General features: G+C 36.2%; 1 protein-coding gene across 15 annotated transcripts in view; it reads right to left on the reverse strand.

Annotated features, from left to right (window-relative positions):
* The window catches only part of LOC138706600 (muscleblind-like protein 3), a 1,567,271-nt gene that overhangs the window by 590,973 nt on the left and 958,936 nt on the right, over nt 1–17,362 (reverse strand). For 3 of the 15 annotated variants that reach the window (XM_069836108.1, XM_069836106.1, XM_069836097.1), the window contains exon 1: nt 2,982–3,168. The exons of 2 other annotated variants lie outside the window; for them this stretch is intronic. The gene's annotated coding sequence lies outside the window, so the exon portion shown is untranslated. Of the gene's footprint in view, nt 1–2,981; nt 3,175–11,975; nt 12,153–17,362 lie in introns of those variants that run through there. 10 more of the 15 variants (XM_069836107.1, XM_069836110.1, XM_069836109.1 and 7 more) reach the window with 8 other exon arrangements.

Below are 17,362 nucleotides of genomic sequence, written 5' to 3' on the forward strand. Positions count from 1 at the left end.
TATCAGGGTGATTTTACAAATTATTATGAAATGGCGTTCCTGTGCTTATATTTATCAATAGACCCTACTATTTACAGCGTTGTATAGCGTGCATTTTAATGCTTCTTTACATGCATAACTTACATGCCTATAATAAGACAGGCCTAATTAAAACTACTGATCATATCGAAAATACAGAAGGCGAAGAGCTAACTTATATGTATGCCAGCAGACGACTATTTGCTGTAAGACTGTGTCATTATCGGATAACTAGGGATTGCTGTAAAGCTAAAACAAGAACACACAATCATAACTGCGTTAAGCATTATGCAACTAAAAATTTAATCAGACGTAATAGCTAGCTCTTCCATTCCGAACAGAAATGGCATCAGTTTGAATAGCAGACTCTCTGAATCTGTGAGGATTTGTTTTACCCTGTCTGAACCTCATGTTAGCAAATGTGTGATGAATGCAAACACTACCCACAATTTACTTAATGAAAAACAAATAAAAACCCTTCAATTAAAACATGATCAAAACGTAGAGGCAAGATTATAGTTTCAACATCTCTCTTTGTAAACAGTAAACTAATTCATTCTATTACTTGAGCTTCCCAAAATTGATCAAGTTAATATAATCTGTCACATATTGGCCGCACAAAGCCGTGCGCGGCGAGGGTTTTGTTTGAACACACAGGAGACAAAGGATTTATCATACCAACGCAAAATATTTTACAAAATCGTTAACTCTATAAAGCGATACAGCGAATACCCGAGATTCAAAGTTATAGGTTATAGTCCACATAGTAACAAACGACAAAGCAAGAGAAAACTAACCTATAGTCTAACTAAAAAAGCAAAACTATATTCATAGAGGTATACAGGCTTGGTAATTTAATCGTCTCAAAAAATAATTATGAAACAGGCCCTACTAAACCAAAAATACGCAATTCCGCCACAATTAAAGATCAAAACTTTAAAGCCGTTGATTTCTAATTACAACGCAAAATAAATGCTACAATTCACAAGATTTCTTATCGAAGTCCTTAAAAAGCTTAACTTAATTAATATTTTACAGATCTGTACAGTGCACGGGAATCACGAAAATCATACAGCCCTAGTATACTATTTGCTACTGAATAGCCTATATAATAAAATTATCAAATGTAGACTTACACACTTATACAGCATAGTTACAATATCCATACACTTCCAAACAGTTAATTGTAGTGACGCAGCCTACATGCTACGACCATTCTAAACGCCGCCGATTGAAAAACCATTATCCACACAATATACTCACGGTTATAAACGTAGTCCGTAATCTTGTTATGCTTACAATAAGCCATAATTCATTTTAATAGCCACAAAGAGAGATAGTTACGGAATCATACAACACTGCACTATACCGGCAGGAACTGTACTGTAGCTATGAACACTATAACAGAACTTTAACACATTTTAATTGCTGTACCTAATATGTTGCAATATTCCGGCTTCTCACATTTATACCATATAAAACGCACAGGCGTAAGAAGCTCTTTCTAAGATTTCACATTCCCAACGTCACGTCGTAGGGAGATGGCGACACGCAACAATGACGTTAAAAAATATCTGCACCAATTCTGCCAACAAAACGCATACAACGGCGGAAGCTTGCAACGCAAAACTGCCACGATGTCATAAATGTATAAAATAATAATTGGTGAACAAGAGAGCCTGCACACTGTATGAAAACGAATATTTTTACATGGCGAGTCAACATATGGAAGGCTATAGCTTACACAATTAATGGAAATTACAGTACCGAACTTTCACTATCAGAATTTAGAGCCTAGAAAGGAATCAGATGAATCGACTTGCCTACATTTACAACCCAACGTACTATGCATGTCTCAGTATAGCCACATTTTGAATGTTACTACATAATATACTTATAGTCTAAATTACAGATGTCACCTTGATATAAAACAGACCTAACAAATAACACATTATTGAAAAAATGAAAATATCAGTATCTAACTTATTGTTTGAAGCTAGGATGTCATCGCTAAGAACTGGTAGTTTATTATTAGGCCTAGGCCTATAGGTTAACTTCGCCTATGCTGACAAATTTAAAAACGAACGAAACGTGAAAATGCATTAATCAAAATCTTGATTGCGTAGATATGCTGCCAAGTGCATATTATTATTATTATTATTATTATTATTATTATTATTATTATTATTATTATTATTTACTCATAATAATATTAAAATACAGTGATTTCAGCGAACGACCAGCACAATGGGAGGAAAGTGTGAATAAATGCTGATAACTTATAAAATAATTTTAGCTTCACGTTATTAGCCTCTCTTTGGAAAAATGAGCTAATCGTATCTTTACTTCTTTCTTGTCTGTGTGATCCTGGAAATGATTTCGAACGCTAAGACGATGAAGTCATACCGTGAAACACAACTCCTTAGCAGCAAAAATAAGAATCAAGCCATTGTTTTCGCTCTAAGAGAAACTGGTTTTGTTGAACAGTTCTTAACAGCAGCAAAAAGCACAAAATATTAGAATGACTCATTTTTCCTGACCGAAAGTGGGAAATAGGCACGTGAATGTTAGAAAGACATAATCGCTGTCACACTAGGAATTGTCAAGATTCGCACCAACATCCCTAGACGGCCAAGTTTCCACAACAGCGTATCGCAGAACGCGTAACACAGGAAATGAGATAAGGCTATCGTATCTAACGCCTGTTTCTTCGGCCATAGCACACAACACGGTCACCTTCCCAACATTTTGACACGTACACACATATATTACACATAAGCACTGTTCTTCACAATAAAAACCATATCCATTTCTGCACTGCTGCGTTTGTAGCGACGGCTTCTGTAATGGTAATGTGAACAAATTGTACGCAGCATTTTTTTTTTCGTTACAATCAAAATGCACACAGCTACGTGAACACACATGGAAGAATGGCTCATCTCATTTTCCCAAAGAACACTAACCTGTATTAAACGCAGCGTGTGATCAGTATGATAACATTAAATTAATCGGCGTCCCCATCCATTTGCAGCACAAGCAGTGAAGATAAAAACACAATTATTTCCAGAATTCAACATGCACAAAGAGTACGTAGTCCCAACCAGCCAGCCACCTCGCAAGCACAAACCTACTGCTCACAGACCTTCGGCCGGCAGAGTCAAATCCCCAAGCCTTAGCTTCGGGCGACATCGGTAGCCACGTTCGGGTTAATTCGGGATGTAGTGGCGTACAAGAAGGGAAACCGGAACGAGTGGAAAGGAATGGGAGAGAACGACAGAGACAGAGAGTGAGAGACCAGCGATAGTTAAAATAATAATAAAAAAAGTCGTTTCATCCGCCACTGCTTTAACATCCAGCTACAAAATAAAACGGACAGAAAGATTCATTAGGCAGAGAACCGAGATTAATTTGTGCCGATCTTTGCTGCTGGCACTGTAACATGATCCAATACCGTGTGCACCATCTCTCATGACAACATGGTGCAAAGCGCGATGTCACACTTCTATACAGACTTGTTTCAAGATATACCATAGGCTACAAGGTATGTATTAAAAAATATCAAGTTTTGGTTTTCTATGGCATCTTCACGGTATACGATATAATTTTTTTCTTAGTTTTACACATGTAAAACGCATTTTTTAAACACTTTCGATGCGATAACCTAATAATTTACATGAGTCTATCGCTTTAGAACTGTATTTTTAAAATACAAAGGTTACAATTACGGCATTAATAATATTACCTATCTGCCTGAAGATGCTTGTATTACACGATCAAACTTACGAAAAAAAATGCTGCTTGCAATTGGTCAAATTTTCACAAGACTTTCCAAGAGTTGCCAATACTTCACGAGTTTTGTCAAATCACTTACAATACTTTAAAAGTATTTCATTGTCTTGAAAGGAAATAACATTTCCTAACTGATCAAAGACTCCACAAGGAATTGTCCAACAGGATTCGAAAATAGTATGGCGCCAAGAATCATAGAAACATGGCGTCCTGGCTGAGAAAAGTTGTTTGCGAGTTAGGCTAATTCAATTGCCATGCCTGTACGCCGTAGGCTCTGTAAATTGCCACAATAAAATGAAGAAAAAGGGCGTAATGGGTATGAGGAAAATGCAAGGCGGATAGGCCTATTTCGAGTTAAGCACCAATACATAGGCCTATAGGCGTACTTTTTGAATAAAGAAGATTATAACCTATAACCCAGGCAAATACGAATCGTAAATATTTTATTTTAAAACAATATGCATAGATTATGCAAAAATAAGAACACCAATTTGTTCGTAAAAAAATGGGAGTTTATTATAAGAAGAAATTTTAAAAAACTTAATATGATCACCACCGTGTTTTTCACCAGTTTCCTCAAATTTGTTCACCAGCTTACGAAATGAGTTTGCAGAGCAGGGTCAAATTCTCACACCACGTAACGTTCGAAATCTTCTCAATGCATTGGGATATTGTCTATTGCATTCGCAATAGCCTGAACGAGGCCAATATGAACTCGTGAAAGCAAAATCATTGTAAAAATAATAATTGCTGCCTGTATTTTTAACCACAACTGTTAATACAAGCGTGACATAGTTACCATAACAACGAAATGCATATCGAAAAAAAAAAAAGAAGAAAAAAAGAGCAATCTCTTTAAAGCATAATAGTATCTATAGGGAACCAAACTGTTAATAGCCTATGTAGCCTACAGAAGATAGTCATTTCAAATTGGGAATTTACTTCAGAATAACCTTGTAGGTTATAGGCCTAATCATTTTTACTGAAACTCCAGGGGCTTTTATTTCCAAGTTAAGTAGCTACTCAAAATGGATTGCAATGAAATAAAAAAATAGACTATAATATAGGCCTAATAATAGTAGGCCTATAGACAATATGTCTTCAAAACGTTTTTGTTAGAGATATTAATGATTACATGCAGGATTATGCCTCCAATAGAAAACTTCCTTGGACAAGAATTTTAGAAATAATCTAGATAGGCCTATCGACGTCAAAAAACAAATGGGCCTATATTATACTCTATTTTTCTGTAAAATTTAATTATTTACAGAATTATGTCCGATTAATAATATCATCAAAAAAAAATTAAATTAAAATATAACTACACGAATTAGATACTTAAAAAATTAGGTAATTATTCTAGTTACTGTAAACAAGAGAAAAAAAAATGCTACTTTTATAACAAAACTTATTTTTCTGTAGATGACGCAAAAATGTACTTATATAAATCATTATTTGCAGCAAGTAATATGATATAAAACTGAGTCAGGACAACAGGACTATTCGGGGGGGGGGGGGGGGGAGCAGAGAGTCTCCTCTTTTTAAGATTTAGCCATCACTAATTCTAAAGACAATTTTACGACTCACCCTTTAACGACCTATTTTCACACTACCGCTTGTTGTTTGACGAATAAACAGTATATTAGGCTTATATTTAAAATCTCATTATAAAACACCAATACCGTTTAATGATTTCATTGCTTTTGAATGCAAAAAAGTGACCATAATCTACGAAGATTTTATGTGGCTTTGCGCAGAAATAATTGCGAATCTCTACTGACAGTGCATAATTTATAATTTAAATCAGACATCTTGCTTACTTTTGGATTATAAAAATGTCATTTATGTGCAATTCCGGTCACCGATTCTCCTATATTTTCCGGCAACTCCTGTATTTGAGCTATTTTTTTTATCGTCTCAGCTCCTGTACTGATATCCTATGCCTCTAGTATTTTTCTTTATAAATCGTAACTGCTAACTTTTATTGTAACCTAATAATAATAATAATAATAATAATAATAATAATAATAATATAATAATAATAATAATAATAATAATAATAATAATAATAATAATAATAATAAAATAATAATTAGATATAAACTGACATTAATATCGATAAGTAGTTTAGTAGGTACCAATCAATACAGTAGGCCCTAATTGTTTTGGTGATCCTTTAATGTCTGGTGTAACTGTATGCACGTATGATTGTAAAGAATTATTTTAGCTTGCATAGCACGATAAAAAATTAAATATTCTACGGCATTATGTTAATATGTTAGAACTAAAAAAATATGGATGTTTTAAAAATAATTTAAGTTATTATTGTACTCAACATTCTGACATAATTCATATTTGGTTTAGTCAACTGTCCGAAGACAGGTCTGAACCTCACGGCATCACTTATGAGGCAACTAGGTCAGGAGATAATCGGGTAGGGTGGCCAGTTCCTTTCTCTCTCTCTCTCTCTCTCTCTCTCTATTGCACACATCGCTGATTAGCTACATATTAGGCCTACACAAATCAGACTTGAGATGTATAGACCTAAAAACAATAATAAGTTAATTATTCTTCCTCTGACACATATCAAGTGAGATGTACCGCCTGATAATAGACGTAGCCTATACAGGCCATCAGTCACAATCTCAATCAAATGTGTGTGAGAGAGAGAGATTATTGGTTATTTTACGACGCTTTTTCAACTGCTATGGTTATATAGCGCGTGAGTGAGATGAAGGTGATAATTCCAGCAAAGGGTCCAACGTCGAAAATTATCCAGCATTTGCTCTATTGGAATGAGGGAAAACTCCGGAAAAACCTCAACAAGGTAACTTGCCCCAACCAGGATTTGAACCCGAGCTCGCTAGTTTCATAGTCAGGCGTGCTAACCATTACTCCACAGCGGTGAACCAATCAGAGGTAAACTCATATAAAGTATAAAGTTAAAATTAAATAGACCTACTTAGTTTTATATTAGTTACCTAATAACTTAGCCTATAAACCAATCCATCAAGGAATCTTCGCTTCACACTCGAAAAAATTGCTCTAAAATTTGTGGTCACCAAATTTCTCGTACTTTCGTCATCAGAAGTTGGTCAACCGTGCATAGTGTAAAAAACGAAAGTGCGGCATAAGTTAAGTTATCTTATTTGGGAGTAAAGTAAATAACTAAGTTATTTCTGTGTCCTATGTCTTGTAACTGACTGGCGATATAACAAAAACTATAAACGGAAATAAATTATGGTCTGCAACCATGCTATGTGTCAGCTTCATGATTCATTACATGTTCAGATCATCTGTCTATATCAGAAATACGCTCATATCACATTACGTCCAAAAGCAATAAAATCCTACATCTACAAAAGCAGGTAGGTCTATGAACTCTAGGACTATTATTAAGGACTCAATCAGATCTAGAGTCGACGGCAATTCGGGAGGCGGTAGTCTGCTAGCGTTTGCGTCGAGAGAGACAGACAGAGAGCAAGGCAGCGTACAACATTGCCACATCGTACTTCACGCGCACGTGCGATGCAAATAGAGAATTTAAGTTATCAAAAGACAATAATGACCTCAGCCGTTGATTACTGTAAGTATGACACCAAACAAACCCTCTTTCCTTCACTAAGAATATTTTTCGCACTGTTCTCAATCCCACTTCTGCAGTCGTTTCTTGCGCGTTGGCAATGTTGCAGCCTCATCAAGATGGCCGGCAGCGTTCTGCTCGACAACGTTTTTAAAATAATTATACGTCTTAAACACTATTTTCCGCACCTGCCTATGCAATACTTGTCTTTTTACAGTCTCTTCTTCCATTTATTTATCACACACACACACACATAAATACACACACACATACACACACACAGTAAATGTTAGTTTTACTTATTCAAAGTACTGAAACACTCACACGTGAATAAACAAACTCTGGAAGTACTAGTTACAGACTGATTCCGATTGGTTCTGCTGTACAAGCTTGTGACGTCACATACCAGAAATGCTACGGCGCATATAGCAGCTAACCGCCTTCCGAAATGCCGTCTAGTCTAGTTGCAATAGAAAACGGTCTGAAATATTTTCCGTGTAAGAAAATATTCAATAACCTCACAGAAATTGGCCTTAACATTAGGAAAAAAAAAAAAAACTTAAATTCCCAAGTACGAAAACTGCCAATAAAAATAAATGCCGTATAAAATAATACTGTATTAGACTATAAATTAAAAGACAAGATGTCTTGCATCCTTTCAACCGTCTACTAGTACACATACATTACATTTCATTAAAATTAGTTCATCAGGGCCTTAACAGAGCGAATGTCTTCACCATAAAAGTCCTGTTTTAAATTTGCTTGTTCCTGACAATAAGTGACAGTCTTGAGAGTTTTTGTTCACACACGAGGAACTCGCATTATTTTGGATTCGGAGTAAGGAGTAAGGAATGGCATACTTATTCGCTAAGAATCCTGAGACTCCTGGCTCCAATTTTGGAAAAAATTGAGCATCACGATTATTTTACATTCGTCAGGCAAGCAGTTGTGCGTTTGTCATTATGATTAGCCTAAAGAATTGGATCTGCATAGATAGCAACGGTATTGAAACTGAATACGTTTGTTTATAGCTTACCACCGCTGCCACCACAAGCGTAACTTATAGGCCCAATAACTTTTAGCCGGATTTACGGCCACTCACCGCAAAAAGGGACAAAATAATTTTATTGTATACTAGCCGTACCCGTGCGCTCCGCTGCACCCGTTAGAAATAAATATAAAGTAATTACATAATTAAAATAGGACATTTGATCCAGGGAACATTCGTGTTTGATAGAAGGATAAATCGTTTAATATGTTACTTAATTTAAATTGTATTTAAAATATTAAAATGCGATTATTTTGATCCAGAGACCATTCATTTAGCGCAATGACAATTGCTTTAACATGTTTCCTAATAGTTATTACCAATTATTTTTGGAAAAGCGAAAATTAACAGAAAAATTTTGGCTACAGATTTATTATTATGTTTATATTATATTATGAAAAAGTGTGTTGATAACGAATGTACTCGAATTAGAAAGTTTTTTAATTTGTTGTGGGAGCTCTTGAATCTCAGGAGGAACAACTTTTACAACAGCGCAACATAATCTGCTTGGCTCATTACCCAATTTTTTGCATTGCATTTATTGCATATGTATTTTATGTATTTTAACACGATTCAATTGAGCATAGTTAAAATTTGAATTATAAAATAATGGATTGCTAAGCTAACGTAGCCTACTATTACTGCATACTAAATCAATACACTCTCGTTGTTCGTTAATTCTCTGAGATAAAAATGAATATGTTCATAAACATTACTATAAGAAATACAGGAAATGAATATACAGAATAACCTATCAAGTTTTCTGTGCATAAGAAGCTATTTTAATCTTACCTGTCCTCAATTCACTCACAAGTTACTGAAATAACATTATAGCATTATGTCCATCCAGAGAAACTACACTTTCCAATGATGAAATAATAATTAATTATACAAATCGGTTAATTTAGCTTCTGATATTACTTCATACAAGCACAGAAACATTGTCTGTAGGCTATGTTTCATAGCTTTCGATTGTTGTGTCCAAGGCCCCTTATAGACGAAGTCATTTGTTTTTTATTTCAATATACCGCCTTAGATGGCAGTTATTTTAATTTTAAAACTCATTTATCTCATTAAATATCAGTCCTATCAAAATTTTTCAGAGGATAAAACTTATCATAAATCATTTTTAAAGAAAATTTTGTTATGTAACATATTTCACAAAAATCAATAATAAGCGAGATATTTCGATTTATTTAATTCAGGGCCCCTTATAACTCCCCTTTTAAATAACGTATTTTGAATGCCGTATAGCCTATAATCTAAGTTACAACGAACTTAATTTATATTCCAATTTTCATCGAAATAGGTTCAGCCATTATCGCGTGAAAAGGTAACAAACATACAGACAGACAGACAGACAGACATACAAAAATTTAAAAAAAGCGATTTTCGGTTTCAGGGTGGTTAATTATATATGTTAGGACCAATTATTTTTGGAAAATCGAAAATTAGCAGAACAATTTCGGCTACAGATTTATTATTAGTATAGATTAGATCTATACATCAACCGAAGGGATGAAACTTCAGAACATTTCGGACTAGGCCTACGTTGCAGGTGTTAAAGATCGTTATGACCTGTAGGGTGTACTGTAATTTTAATCGTTCAAAACTTTTAATAGTGCATGGTAGATTATAACAGTATATAACAACGCTTATGCAACTAGGGAATAGTAACTTAAACTTACTTGTTTCAACAAGGGCCGAATATTTTCAGACAGACGAGCGTAATATATATTATCTTTCCAGTGTATTATTAGAATGTTAAGACATGAAATAGGTTAAATGAATCAACAATTATTTGAAACTGTGAAACTTAGTAAATAATTATATGCCAAACTGTTTCATTTTTAAGTTTAGTGAATCATCTATTCTAGCCTACACTGATAGTTTTAGAACGCTTTAAATATCAGTAAGCCTAGCCGGGCTTATATCTCAATCGTGGTCTTTATTAACTTACATTATTTTTGGTAGGTCTATCAGAAATATTTTCATTCGGAATTCACTAAGGTAAGAAAGTCAACTAGAACGATTGCTGGTTTTTAATGTCACAACTTGTAGGTTACGGAACATAGCCTAATTAAATTCGTCAGTTCTATCAGAGACAGGGAAAACTAAAAAAAAAAAATTAGGCCTACTATAAACATGAAAATGTAATTTAGGCCTACGCTGTAATTTAATTTAAACGTATAAACATATTTAACTTGTATCAAGGGTAATAGCTGCAAAACCAAAACGATGGCTTCCTAGAAATCGACGAAGAAGCAAGAGTCTACCTCACAAATATGAAATAATGAACGCAAGAAAGAATTTCAATTCTCTGAGGAAGGAAAACGTTTATGTAGGCGTTAATTCAATAATGATTAGAAGTTGGCATCTTTTGTTTAAAAACCTGAGATAAAAATATGTAGGCTTACGCTTATGCAACATTTTTTATAGCAATATAACTGTCAATTCCTGCAAATTGAGAAAAATTGACTATAGGAATACGCTAAACAAAAATAACTGCAATAATGGAAACGTCACTTTACATTACGCATTAATTTAAACGTACGAAGTTGATCAAGGATAATCCCTAAAATGTCAAATACGATGGATTTCTAGAACTTAAAGGAACAAGAGACAGTATCACAAACATAAGAAAATGCAAGAAGAAATTTCTCGCAATTACTGTCGCAGGGAAGTTTCTTTTTAGGCATTGGTAAAATAATAATCAACCGTCATCTTTCCTCTGGGAATAAATATTTAGTACTGAATATAGTAACTATTTAAAACAACACTCGGCACCTGAATTTCACAAATTGAGAAAATGTGTTACAAATTAAAGCATAAAAGAGAAACGCAAGAATGAAAATGTAATTTACACTGCGCATTAATTGAAAGATTACGTTGTAGGCGATGGCTGAAATACTATGACTTCTCAGAATTTGACGAAGAAACAAAAGACTGTATCATAAACAGAGATGATCGTAAGAAAGAAATTTATCGCAATTCAGTGGCCTAGGGAAACGCTTATTTTGGCGTTGGTACAATAATTACAGACCGACACATTTTATCTTGCAATACAATAAAAACGCTACAGTATTTTAGAGTAACATTCTGTCCCTAAATTCTACAAATTGATAAAATGCGTTCCAGATTAAAGCAATGTAATAATTATGAAATACATGTTATGGATTAATCTGTGAATGTGTAAAAAAAAAAAAAAACACTAAGCACAATAAATTCCCAGAACTGGATGAAAAAACGAAAGACAATCTTCTTCCGTAAAATAAAAAACAGGGATAAAAATTACGAATGTACTATTTTATTGCAAATCCCACGAACTGAGAAAACCGGTTGCAAACTATAGTGATAAGCAAAAAGAAACGTAAGCTGGATATGTCACTTAACACTTGGTATTATTTTAAAACGACTGAAGGTTGCAATACCAAACACAATGAATTCTCGGAACTGGACGAGAATGTACAACCATACATACCAAAGAGAATAAAACGATTTTCTGTTTATATCACTCCGCTGGATATCAACACTTACCTACCAGATTTAGCACATTATGAAAACAAAATTAGCACATTAGGAAACACTTTGCATCGTCACTTTTCCTGCACCGTATCGATCTGTGGCACGCATTCTTGTACACACGACTGGGATGAACAAGACAGCTGCTTCGGACCGTTGCTTCACTCAGCATCCAGGCAGGACCGGTTATGCAATGAATGCTTCTTCTCACTGGCCCCCACCCACGAGATGTCAAGGAGGGGAGGGGAGGGGGGCACCGGCTCTTCAACTTGCTCTCGAGCGCACTTACTTACTGGAGGTACATTAGAGAGAGACTCACTGCACACTAGGTCTGCACCGCACCCCCCAAAATTAAATTCCGCTCATTGTGACCACCTTATTCCTCCAAATAATGATCATGCCACATTTACAGTCTGGTTTCTATGGCAACACGGCTATGTAGTTTAGCTCTACTGCTTTAACAGCACACTCTCAACTGCAGACCATAGGCCTATCCAGAATCACTAAGATGATATTATGAAGTTTGGATCACGTATTATGATGAACTGAGAGCAGTAAGAGATGCGGTAAGCGGGTAAACTTTACGTACAATAGCTTTACGATCACACATTCATACAGTTGACAAAACTGTTGAGTATAAAATTTAATTCCTTCTGTCATAAGTTACCGTAGTCTATGAATGGAATTTATGTAGCCCTAAGTTATGTACTGTCTGTCTGTATGTATGTATCATTATTATTATTATTACTTACCTACAAATGGCTTTTAAGGAACCCGCAGGTTCTTTGCCGCCCTCACATAAGCCCGCCATCGGTCCCTATCCTGTGTAAGATTAATCCAGTCTCTATCATCATATCCCACCTCCCTCAAACCCATTTTAATATTATCCTCCCATCTACGTATCAGCCTCCCCAAAGGTCTTTTTCCCTCCGGTCTCCCAACTAACATTCTATATGCATTTGTGAATTCGCCTATAGCCTACGTGCTACATGCCCTGCCCATCTCAAACGTCTGGATTTAATGTTCCTAATTAAGTCAGGTGAAGAATACAATGCGTGCAGTTCTGTGTTGTGTAACTTTCTCAATTCTCCTGTAACTTCATCCCTCTTAGCTCCAAATATTTTCCTAAGAAACTTATTCTCAAATACCCTTAATCTTTGTTCCTCTCTCAAAGTGAGAGTCCAAGTTTTACAACCATAAAGAACAACCGGTAATATAACTGTTTTATAAATTCTAACTTTCATATTTTTTGACAGCAGACTAGATGACAAAAGTTTTTCAACCGAATAATAAAAGGCATTTCCCATATTTATTCTGTGTTTAATTTCCTCCCTAGAGTCATTTATATTTGTTACTTTTGCTCCAACATATTAGAATTTTTTCACTTCTTCGAAGGATAAATCTCCAATTTTTATGTTTCCATTTCGTACAGTATTCTGGTCACGAGACATAATCAAATACTTTGTCTTTTCGGAATTTACTTCCAAACCTATCGCTTTACTTGTTTCAAGTATGCTATTTCTTTGCTGTGGTCGTGCCAGAGAATCAGTCCCATTCCGAGGCTTATTGTAGGGATTCGTAACAAGCTGTTTTTTTACGATGGTGAGTTGTTAGCCCTTCGCCCAACCCTCAAGCTGGAGGACCACCCCTTATCGGCTGTCCACGACTGCTTATTCAATAGACTAAGATATTCACAGCTACCCTCCATATCTGGAGGCCGTCTCCTCTATCCGCAACCTGAGGACGCGCCATGCCGTGGTGATAGGGATCCACAATACATGAACATTCATACAGTTGACAAAACTGTCGAGTATAAAATTTAATTCCTTCTATCATAGTCTACGAATGGAATTTACGTAAGTTATATAAGCTTACTGTATGTAGGTCTATCTTAAAAATTTAAATTTAAATTATGGTTTATTTAACGACGCTCGCAACTGCTGAGGTTATATCAGCGTCGCCGGTGTGCTGGAATTTTGTCACGCAGGAGTTCTTTACATGCCAGTAAATCTACTGACATGAGTCTGTCGCATTTAAGCCATCGACCTGGGCCGGGATAGAACTCGCAACCTCGATCACAGAAGGCCTAACTTATGTATGTATGTATGTATGTATGTATGTATGTATGTATGTAGGTATGTATGTATGTAGGTATGTATGTCCTATATTATTATTGTTATTATTATTATTATTATTATTATTATTATTACTACTACTACTACACGTACTAGTTTACTACTTAAGTTAGGCCTACTACTATTGTGCTGATTTGGAAATAGTTTTCGCAAATAAAAAACCCTTCACTATTGGCAGCATTAATTTAATTTAAACAGCTGGCAAATACGAAATTTTTTTAGAGACGCTAAAGAAATTGATATCGAAGGAAATTAAATTACACACTGGCACTGGATTGCCAGCAACCAGTCGGTTCTTACGATACCGCAGACAAATAGAGTGTCGCAGCCTTAACACGATCCTCCAAAGCTGCGTTTTAATTAGAGAGGCAGTTCAAGTGATAAGCCATGTAGCGTATCTCGCATCCCGTGTGAAATATCGCACGCACTCTGACGTCAACAGTTCGTAATTCCTGGAAGCAGCTCCAACTGACGGGAAAATTAGTTACTTCAGCCCTTCCTTTCTCCAAGAGTTCAGCACCATCTACCACAAAGCAGAAAAACATAGCCCAGGCATATCTACAGATAATAAACTATTGTTAGGCCTATATAAACTTACAAACTTCAGGTTGCAGAAGGTACAGCGCAGCTCACAAAATAGAAGACACTAATGCAGCTTTCTTCTAGATCTAGCCTATCATGTTAGGCATAAAGCATTATGTTTGTAGGATCTATAACAGTCATGGATTAGATCATCGATTTGATCTTCGTGTTTGGACAATAATTACAAATGAATCTGCTTAAAGTTTTCTTGGAAAAGTTGAAGCCCTGCCCTCGTGACACAATCTTGCATGTCAATGAAGTTATTGAGTATCACCACAGTCTAATATAATATAAGTCTTACAGTTACGAAGCTCAATATGTAATAAATATGCATCCAAAGATAGTTGCTAACCACTAAGATCGCTACTATAGCCTCATTACAGACAATGCGAAATAGTACCTGCACAGTCTATTGTTCCTAGCAACCTCAACAACTCAAGCTTCGTGACAGTATATAGGCCTACTAGACTGTGGTATCACGAAGTTCGTGAACAAAAAAGCCCATCTCGTCTATGTTTGTCATCTAATAATAATTGCAAGCTACACTTCATTCACTGATATCACCAGTTTAATAGGCCTACTACCGTTCCAGTTTAGTATTGGTTCATGCCTCGTGGTCTTGCGATAGTTTCTCAATCCTACAACAGACTAGTAAGTAGGTCTATTTACTTTTGCGAAAACATAGATTTGCAAAATGTACTTCTATTTTAAAAAAACTATTAGGCCCTATAATTAAAACAATACATTATTTAGGCTTGTTAAGTGTAGGTCTAGCTTAATGTTTTCTACTACATGACAAAGAGAACTTGCGACGCGGAAAATATGTGAACTACATCCTGTGACGTAAATCAAGCTTTCAGATATAACTCCCTGTAAAGTTAATTTGAATAATTTCGAGGGAAAAATTGTTCCGGCCCCGGAACAGTAATAAGAATAAGGGTTCGATTCCTGCTAGGGAAATAGAGAACTGTCTCCCTCTTAATTTTATTGCTCTACCGACTAGTTTTAGGGTGCATAGTAGCAACGCGGTTAAGGCGTAACGTTGCAAGCCGGAAGATCGCGGGTTCGATTCTCGGTGGAGTTATGGATTTTTTTCCATTGACCTAATATTTCCTGCCGCACTATGGCCCTGGGGTCTACTCAGTCTCTAAAAGAGATGAGTACCAAAGGCATTTTCTTGGGGGGTAAAGGCGGAGGGCACGTAGAAATGACATCCCTACTGCCATTAACTGCCGGCTGAATGTAAAGTTGGGACCCTTAACCTCCCGCCACCCTCTAGGTCGATTTGGCCTGTCATTGGGTTTACTTTGACGACTAGTTCAGGTTGTGAAAATCCTAATGTAAAGGCTTCTAATGGGCTTTATGAATGGTCTTTCATAGTCTATATTCGTGAATAAAATTATCACATATCAAACCAAATAAATGGAATAACAACCACCGTTATAAAAGTAGAAGTTATTTGATACAAGTAAGTGAATTACACGAAATAAGATAATTTAATGCCAGTTTCAGGGAATAGTGAGCAAGGTAAGACAAATGAACATACAAAAGAAAATAATTAACTGCACTTCTATTAAGAACCTGAGACACTGATACGTGGCTAGACTCAAGGAAAGATGGCTTCCGAACAAGTGAACCTCATTCATACCCGAAGGAAGAAAAAAAAAGAGGAAGATCAATTTTTTTACGCCTAGAACTAAGGGGGACAGGATAATTCTATGAAGGAGATGATGATAATGATGGTGAGAATAGGTGGAAGTGAAGCACTTCTGTATTGCTATTGGCCACATGAAGAAAGGCAGGAAAGGTCCTCTGACAGGTATACAGGACCGTCCGTCCCGGGCTGCTTGGGTGTGGGGGTCTCGCAAGGTTCCAGCCGCAGCTGGCCGCCTTCCCCGACCCCCTCACTCGCTCGGGACATTCTCCTTGCCAATCCGGGCCGGTCGGCATCTTAGTAGATGAAGAGGGTTGCAATATTGCGAGGGGCTCCTCCCCGGGTCTCGTATTTACTCTGGGGGTGGAGCCACGGGACCATGGGCAAATCGGCCACGTAAACTGTGTAACCTAAGACTTTACCGTGCAATAAATCCCTCCCAACTCCCCTCGGCCTTTGGGAAATGATAGGCTTCCAAGTTTCTGTTCTTCGCCGAAATGCATTAGTTTTATTAAAACGAAAAGGGAGGGAAAGTATGAACCCTCACTCGGGTGGAAGTAGTTTTGTGTAGCGATCTTTTCCGACATGTGAGATTATGAAATTGTAATAGATTGGAATCTAACTAAAGGCTTTAATCAGTTTCAAGAAATTATTTGGACTGAACAACTGATGTTGAGGGCTTGAAAATCGCATTTATACAGAGACATCATTTTATTTTTACTTCAATTTTTATTGTACCTGAGTTTTTGAATGTACTTCACTCCCACCCCTTCTACTAATGAAGTTCAACCATCCAAGACAGCATATACAGACATAGTACCTTACGGTCATAGTAAAGATGATCCAAGACAGGATATACAGACATAGTACCTTACGGTCATAGTAAACAGTACGTTTCAAAAATATGTTCGCGTTTTCCAGTGACGAAAGAGCTTTCAATATTGAATCATTTTCGCACAGGTACTGTCGTCCATTTGCCTACGTCGTATCCCGATTTCCCCCACTAGCTTTTATTCGCCAGCTAGTGGCTG

This window comes from Periplaneta americana, chromosome 9 (genome assembly GCF_040183065.1).
Source record: "Periplaneta americana isolate PAMFEO1 chromosome 9, P.americana_PAMFEO1_priV1, whole genome shotgun sequence".
In the NCBI taxonomy this organism is placed as follows: Eukaryota; Metazoa; Arthropoda; class Insecta; order Blattodea; family Blattidae; genus Periplaneta; species Periplaneta americana.